Here is a 9296-nt window from a genome sequence, read left to right on the forward strand (position 1 = left end):
TATATATATATATATATATATATATAATATTTTCTTTTTTCTTTCTTTCTTTCCCGGGTCGTTACAGTAGATATCCAGTACCACCCTAGAAAAGCAAACGTGGTCGCAGACGCTTTGAGTTGAAAGGTGGCCCACTCTTTGACCCTCATTACAAGGGAAGTAAGGGTACAAAGAAAATTCGAGGGAGCCAACATAGTGTAGCGACTGAGAGAGTCATGGCACAGCTGGCCGACTTACAGTGCAACCTACACTTAGGCAAAGAATGGTTACCTCCCAACGAGAGGATCCAAGCCTACAGAAAGTCCTAGGCAAGCTAGACAAAAGTCCAGTAGACAGGTTCTCGAAGTCCTTAGATAAGGACTATTGTATCAGGGATGCCTATGTGTCCCAGAGAAGTTAAGAAAGGAGATACTAACGAAAGCTCACAACTCGCCATTTGCCATGCACCCAGGAGGTACAAAAATGTACCAAGATTTTAAACAACATTTCTGATAGAAGAGCATGAAGAGGGACATGGCCGAGTTTGTGAGCGAGTGCTTAGTTTGTCAACAAGTGAAAGTTCCTAAACAAAAGGCAGTGGGGTTGTTGTAGCCCCTAAGCATACCAGAGTGGAAGTGGGAAAACATAGCAATGGATTTCATAGTAGGATTACCCAAAACGCACAAGCATATACAGTGTTCTGGGTAGTTGTCGATAGGTTGACCAAATCGGCACACTTCCTACCTGGGAAAGCTACATATACAGTTGACAAATGGGCACAACTGTATGTGAAAGAAATAGTAAGACTACGTGGAGTCCTAGTGTCTATAGTGTCGGATCGGGATTCATGCTTTACGGTAGCGTTTTGGCGCGGACTTTAAAAAGCGCTGAGTACCTGTGATATGAACCAAGAGACATCAATCATACAATATGCTTCAATGAAGATGTAGAGAAAAGGTTATCAAAATAATCAAAAGATGTTTCAATTCATGCTACTTTGAAGAAGAATAAAGTTTGATTGTTGTAAATTTTGGGTGGGTTATAATTTAGAGTAATTTAGAGTTATTGTATTTTAAGACTTTTTATTTAATTTCGGTTACATTTACATAATGGCTAATTATGGCCATAAAGTGTGAATGTTACAACTTTTGGAATGCCTTCAATAGTTTCATTTTGAGGCTATATAAAGCCATGTTTGTTGTATTTGTAAGGGAGACTTAGAAGACATATTAAAAGAAGCATTTGTGCTTTTCTTTAGCCAATGGCTAAGTTTCTTTGCAACTCTATGTAGTTTAGGTTGCATGTAGAATCATTCAAGCTCGATATGATCAGTCTTGCTTGTGGAGTGATTCGAATCTCAAACAAGTGTTTGAGATATTTGATCAACAAGAATCATTGAAGCTAGACATGATCGATCTTGCTTCTGGAGTGATTCGAATCTCAAACAAAGTGTTCTTGGCTTGAGATATTCGATCGACAAGGTAATCTGAATCTTATTCCCCTTGTATTGATTCCTTATCATATCATTTGGTATCAGAGCTTCAGGCTCAAGATCGGATATATGTTTCCTTTGCGTTTCTTCTCAATTTAATTTTTATTTATTTTCATCTTTTTAGTTTTTAATCGACCCAAAGTTCAAAATTCAATCTTTGCTCTATTTAAAATTTTGAGAGGTGAGAATGAGAGCTTCATTTGTGTAAATGAGTGCAAACATAGTGGCCTAAAATTCCTTGAGTGTATACACGTGAGAGAGTGTTGTGAGGTTCTTTGTATTTCCATAACTTGTTTTTTGCAGCAAAGTTTCACAAATAGATTCGAGGACGAATCCTCTTGAAGAAGTGGAGAATGATATGAACCAAGAGACATCAATCATACAATATGCTTCAATGAAGATGTGGAGAAAAGGTTATCAAAATAATCAAAAGATGTTTCAATTCATGCTACATTGAAGAAGAATAAAGTTTGATTGTTGTAAATTTTGGGTGGGTTATAATTTAGAGTAATTTAGAGTTATTGTATTTTAAGACTTTTTATTTAATTTCGGTTACATTTACATAATGGCTAATTATGGCCATAAAGTGTGAATGTTACAACTTTTGGAATGCCTTCAATAGTTTCATTTTGAGGCTATATAAAGCCATGTTTGTTGTATTTGTAAGGGAGACTTAGAAGACATATTAAAAGAAGCATTTGTGCTTTTCTTTAGCCAATGGCTAAGTTTCTTTGCAACTCTATGTAGTTTAGGTTGCCTGTAGAATCATTCAAGCTCGATATGATCAGTCTTGCTTGTGGAGTGATTCGAATCTCAAACAAGTGTTTGAGATATTTGATCAACAAGAATCATTGAAGCTAGACATGATCGATCTTGCTTCTGGAGTGATTCGAATCTCAAACAAAGTGTTCTTGGCTTGAGATATTCGATCGACAAGGTAATCCGAATCTTATTCCCCTTGTATTGATTCCTTATCTTATCATTTGGTATCAGAGCTTCAGGCTCAAGATCGGATATATGTTTCCTTTGCGTTTCTTCTCAATTTGATTTTTATTTATTTTCATCTTTTTAGTTTTTAATCGACCCAAAGTTCAAAATTCAATCTTTGCTCTATTTAAAATTTTGAGAGGTGAGAATGAGAGCTTCATTTGTGTAAATGAGTGCAAACAGAGTGGCCTAAAATTCCTTGAGTGTATACACGTGAGAGAGTGTTGTGAGGTCCTTTGTATTTCCATAACTTATTTTTTGCAGCAAAGTTTCACAAATAGATTCGAGGACGAATCCTCTTGAAGAAGTGGAGAATGATATGAACCAAGAGACATCAATCATACAATATGCTTCAATGAAGATGTGGAGAAAAGGTTATCAAAATAATCAAAAGATGTTTCAATTCATGCTACATTGAAGAAGAATAAAGTTTGATTGTTGTAAATTTTGGGTGGGTTATAATTTAGAGTAATTTAGAGTTATTGTATTTTAAGACTTTTTATTTAATTTCGGTTACATTTACATAATGGCTAATTATGGCCATAAAGTGTGAATGTTACAACTTTTGGAATGCCTTCAATAGTTTCATTTTGAGGCTATATAAAGCCATGTTTGTTGTATTTGTAAGGGAGACTTAGAAGACATATTAAAAGAAGCATTTGTGCTTTTCTTTAGCCAATGGCTAAGTTTCTTTGCAACTCTATGTAGTTTAGGTTGCCTGTAGAATCATTCAAGCTCGATATGATCAGTCTTGCTTGTGGAGTGATTCGAATCTCAAACAAGTGTTTGAGATATTTGATCAACAAGAATCATTGAAGCTAGACATGATCGATCTTGCTTCTGGAGTGATTCAAATCTCAAACAAAGTGTTCTTGGCTTGAGATATTCGATCGACAAGGTAATCCGAATCTTATTCCCCTTGTATTGATTCCTTATCATATCAACCTGCCTCGACTTTAGTATCGCTTTCCACCCCGAGCATTTAAACCAACTTCTAGAGGACATGTTACGCGCTTGCGTACTAGATTTTAAGGGAAGTTGGGATTCCAAACTCCACCTCATGGAATTCTCGTATAATAATAGTTTCCAAGCAACTATTGAAATGACACCGTTTGAGGCCCGATACGAAAAACGGTGTAGGTCCCCACTATGCTGGGACGAAGTAGGCGAGAGAGAGAGTTAGTAGGACCCGAGCTGGTTCGACTCACCAATGAGGTTGTCCAGAAAATTCGAGCAAGGATGTGTATCGCTCAAAGTAGACAAAAAAGCTACACCGATGTAATGCGTAGAAGCCTGGAGTTTGAGATAGGGGACCCGGTATTCCTCAAGGTGGCACCTATGAAAGGTGTCTTGAGGTTCGAACGTAAGGGCAAGTTAAGTCCTAAATTCATTGAACCATTCGAGATCCTAGAGCAAGTTGGTCCAGTAGCATATAAGTTAGCCCTACCTCTAGCCCACTCAGGAGTACACGATGCATTTCATGTGTCGATGCTGGGGAAGTACATTACGGACCCTATCCACGTAATAGACTACAAACCACTCCAACTCAATGAAGATCGGAGCTACGAAGAAAAACCAGTAAAAATCTTAGCTAAAAAAAAAAAAAAAAAAAAAAAAAACCTTACGCAACAGGAACATTAGGTTCGTTAAGGTACTGTGGGGGAATCACCACAACGAAGAAGCCACGTGGGAGAGTGAGGACGAAATAAGCGAAAAATACCCTGAGCTAGTACAAGAGTTTGAGACTTTCGAGAACGAAAGTTCTTTTTAGGGGTAGATAATGTAACGACTCGAAAAAAATAATAATAATTATAAATAAAATATTAAAAAAAAGAAAAAGAAAAAAATAAAGTATGGACCCTCTCTCCACCTTCCACAAATATCTCCCCAACACCTCCAACTGCAAAGGGATTTGCAAAAGAAAGAAACAGAAGAGAAACAAAAAAAAAAAGGCCACTGGGAAGGAATGGCTTCACTCCAAGAAGATCTGATAGGAATGGAAGAGATAGAAAATTTATGGGTAAGTTAGATCTCTTCTTTTATTTTTGAAGGAGATAGAAAAATTGTTTTAGATCTCTCTTTTTTTCAATTATTTAGATTTTTGGATCTCTTATCGAAAATCAAAATTGATTGAAAAATTGTTTTGTCAATTGTATGAATCATCATTTTTAGGAAAGAGAAGAAAATCATAATTGATTGATGCATAGTCAGTTTTATGAAGGAAATTAGAATGGATTGTAAAATGAATTTGATATTCATTTGGGAAAGAGAAAGAAAACAGAATAGATTGAAAATGACTTTCTGTTAATTAGATAGTCATATTAGGAAAGGGAGGAGAACAGAATGGATTGAAATTGTTTTATAATTGCATAACATTTGTAGGAAGAAAAAAAAATACAGAGAGAAGAGAACAAAGAGGTACAAGAAAGAAAATGGAAAATGTGAAAAATTATTATTGTTTGTATCCAGAGAATATAATATTATAACAAACCTTAATTGGATTAAATGATTCAAAGCAGCATGAAATAATATTGACATATTTTCAATTTGAGTTTTAGAAAATTTAGAAACAATGAAAACTTGGAATTCGATTTTTACTGAGACCGTTTTAGAGCCGTATTTCACATTGTTAGTTGGATTATTAATTAAAATGTGAAATACTAACAAAAGGTGACGAATGGTGGGATATGAAGCGAACTCCAGCAACCTTTAGAGCAACTCTCGAGGAATGGGAGCTTACGTTAATTAAATTAGGGAGTACTTCGGCTAAGGCCAACCAGGTAAGTGGCCTTACTATAGGATAGGCTAAAAATTGTATGAGTTACGATGTTGTATGAACTATGTCGTATGATGCGGTATATGAGTTATGATGATGTATGACTTATGATGATGTGTGGGTTATGATACCTGATGATGTGCTCAGTATATATATATATTTTGATGAATGTCGTACTTGATATGTTTGATGCACTTTATGGCAATATGATGAGTATGATGATTGCGTGACGTTTACCTTAATATGATGATGTTTTCTATATTGAGCATGCTATATGATGATGAGTGCCATATTGCATCATGTCGTTAGATCGACATAAGACACAACCCTAAGAGCGTGAAAATGATATTAATATAAATATCCACGAGTATGTGTTACCTAGAGTAACAAAGAGATGAGACTAGAGAGTTGTGTCAGAAGAGACATTATGATGGATTTAGAGGGACCTCATGCATATTGTATATTCATAAGCATAGGGCTACTTCCCCTAGAGATGATGAGTGCGGACGCGCACCGTATGATGAGCGCGTATGCGCACAGGTGCGAAAGCACACAAATGAGGGTGTTCATGAGATGCATGACACTATGGGGTTCTGCTGACCTCCGGACGTCGCTACAGATTAGCTTGACCAGAGGGTCCAGGGGGTGTGCGAGTGCCCTGGGGATTCACATTCGCACGTGTGAGTCGTGTGTAGGGAAGTACTACACATCCAATTTGTCCGAGACTGAAGGCCACCCCTAAGATGATTAGAGATAGGTCCTTAAATCATGATTGCATGTGTTTGCATTAGCATGGCCTCTATAGTGGGGCCACTTACTGAGTATTCTTTGAAATACTCAGGCCGTGTGCCAAATCATTTTTCAGGTAAAGGCAAGGCGCACTTGTACGGAGGACGGCGACATCGCGAGCAGAGACTGTGGCACGTGCATAGGGTAGATTCATATTTAAATTTCTAGTCTTAAGTTAAAATAGGTTGTTTTGCATTTCATTGTTTTAAATTATTTTATATTTGTTTTTGTTTTCTCTAAATTTCAGTAATTCATATTTAAACACGTAAGACCATGGCTGTGTTTTCCAGAGAATGAGTTGTTTTAAACGTTTTTTTGAAGTTTACGTTATCAATTATGTTCATGTAAGAGTTATATTTTCGCATTATAGATGAGCATGAGACGTTAGTAGCGACTCTGAGTATGTGGAAATTTAGGGTCGTTACAGAAATCTTGAACCTTTTCTTTTCCAATATTCCCTATTCTATTTTGTCTTTCATTTCAGAGGTAATTTACTAGGCTGGCTGAGAATCTCCTTCCCCTATCTATCGATCTGTCTATCTCATTACTACGCTAGCTTTGTTTTATTCCCTGATTAAACAAGGTAAAGCTATTTTACCGTCTCTTCTCCTTTCACTCTTTTACCTGTAAAGACAAAAGAAAGATGAATTCACTCTTTAACTTCTCTTTCTTGTAGCTACTTACTCCTGAACATGAACAAAAAGGAAATGAAATCCTGAACGAACCTTTGACTCTACTCTATCTCTATTATCTGATTGAACTGTAAACAAAGACTCCACCGAAATTGACTATCCGAGTTACAGTGAATAAATAGGAGGAATAAGAAAAGGAGCTGCATGAGCATGAGAAGAACCTATGCTTGAAGGGAGAATCTAATGAAATATGAATGAGATAGAACTACTTCAATCACCTTCTTTCACTCTTGAACAAGGTAATTAGGAAGGAAAGACGAAACGAAACATGAATGAGACTGAACTGTCAGTCAATCCTCAACATTCTTTCTCTTCTCCTTCTTTTGCTCAAACACAAGGTAATTTGGAAGTCAAGACTCAACTCAACATTCATTCAACGAAACTGAAAGTCAAGAGAAAGAGAAAACCTTCCCCTTTGACTGTATTCCCTCTGCTACTTAACCTTTTGATAAGAATCAAGGTGTTCCAAATGGATCTATTGCCAAGAAGATTAAAAAAATGTCATGAAGATTGATATGAACCAAGAGACATCAATCATACAATATGCTTCAATGAAGATGTGAAGAAAAGGTTGTCAAAATTATCAAAAGATGTTTCAATTCATGCTACATTGAAGAAGAATAAAGTTTGATTGTTGTAAATTTTGGGTGGGTTATAATTTAGAGTTATTGTATTTTAAGACATTTTATTTAATTTCGGTTACATTTACATAATGGCCATAAAGTGTGAATGTTACAACTTTTGTAATGTCTTTTTCATTTTGAGGCTATATAAAGCCTTGTATGTTATATTTGTAAGGTAGACTTGGAAAATATATCAAAAGAAGCATTTGTGCTTTTCTTTAGCCAATGGCTAAGTTTCTTTGCAATTCTATGTAGTTTAGATTGCATGTAGAATCATTCAAGCTCGACATGATCAATCTTGCTTGTGGAGTGATTCGAATCTCAAACAAGTGTTTGAGATATTTGATCAAAAAGAATCATTGAAGCTAGACATGATCGATCTTGCTTCTGGAGTGATTCGAATCTCAAACAAAGTGTTCTTGGCTTGAGATATTCGATCGACAAGGTAATCCGAATCTTATTCCCCTTGTATTGATTCCTTATCATATCAAAGATTCGGAAAAATATGTCAACAACAAAATTCAAACCTACGCGCAGAGAGCTCAATTAATTTCAAACCTATCGCATTTGGCACTAAAGCACATCAACATTTGTTAGAAAGAATTATGTTTAATTTCATAAATTATGTAAAAGTCAAATGGTCAGGGATCGGAAATAAATCCCGTCCACAAACGTCTCGAATAAATTTCGTCCACAAACGTCTTTTGTCGGGAGACTATAAATACCCACAATATGTTATGTAAAATTCAGATTCGTGGATGAATGTAATTCAGATCTCAAATTGAGACGTTTCTCTTAGAAATCCGAGCATCATATTTGTCATTTCTAAGTTTCAAGCAATTCTTGTGGTAGAATTGCAACCGAGCCATTCAATCAAGCCTTGATTAAGTTAGATTGTGGAGTGACTCAATTTAGAACAAAGTTCTAAATCTTGCTTCTAGATCTTCGATCGTAAGAGGTAATCTAATTCTAGCCTTATCTCTTGGTTGATCCAAATTGATATGAATTCAACTGCTGACCCTTTGCATGTACCCGAAGGACCGATTACAAGAAGCAAGGTTAAGAAGATTCAAGAGGCCTATACATTGCATCTTCAAAAGCTAGCTAGTGTACCGATTGAAACAAAGACTTTTGAGCCCAAAAATCTTTATAGCATTAGCATATCAAATCAAGGAGATAATGGAGTGGCTGATATTGGAAAGTAATTAGAAGACTTGTCTTTGGTAGTTGAATTACCAATTAAGGAAATTTATGGAAAGTAATTAGAAGAATTTCCTTTGGTAGTTGAATTACCAATTAAGGAAATTTATTAATGCCTTATTTGCTCAAATTTTTATTTAATAACATTTATTAGTAATTTATGGTTGGTGGCTGAACCATATTATGTTAGGGTTACCTTTTAGACCTATTTAAAGGCATGTAATACTCATGTTTGGGGGATTTTGTTGAATACAGAAAAAAACCTTTGTGTTTTCTTGATACCCTTTTGGTGTTATTCTTTTTCAAACCTTGCTTTAGGTTTGATGTTTAAACCGATTCATTGAATTAGTTTTGATCAAGCTAATTCTGGAGTGAATTGTCTTGGTATCTAAGAGTGACCATCATAGATTCCAAGTTCGATCTAAGAGTCATTCATCTTCTAACCAGCTCTTGGTTGGAATCAATCCGTTAAGTTAGCTTTCTCTATGAGCGTTTTGCAAGGATTCTAGAAGGACCTCTAGCTTTGCAAACTCCAGCATTGTAGGCGCTTATCATTTGGTATCAGAGCATTTGGTCGACGTTCTTTGGCCACTCTAGAGGTGAAATATTTTTATTGTTATTTTTTTTTTTATCAATTTTTTTTTCTCTCAGATTATCGAAAAAAAAAAGAAAAAAAATAGTAGAAAAAAAAAATCAGTTCTAAGAGAAAAAAGAAAATATATTCAGTTCTTATCATTTATTTTGAAGCTCTTGATCCT

The sequence above is a fragment of the Cucurbita moschata genome, unplaced genomic scaffold (genome assembly GCF_002738365.1).
Source record: "Cucurbita moschata cultivar Rifu unplaced genomic scaffold, Cmos_1.0 Cmo_Scf00101, whole genome shotgun sequence".
NCBI lineage: Eukaryota > Viridiplantae > Streptophyta > Magnoliopsida > Cucurbitales > Cucurbitaceae > Cucurbita > Cucurbita moschata.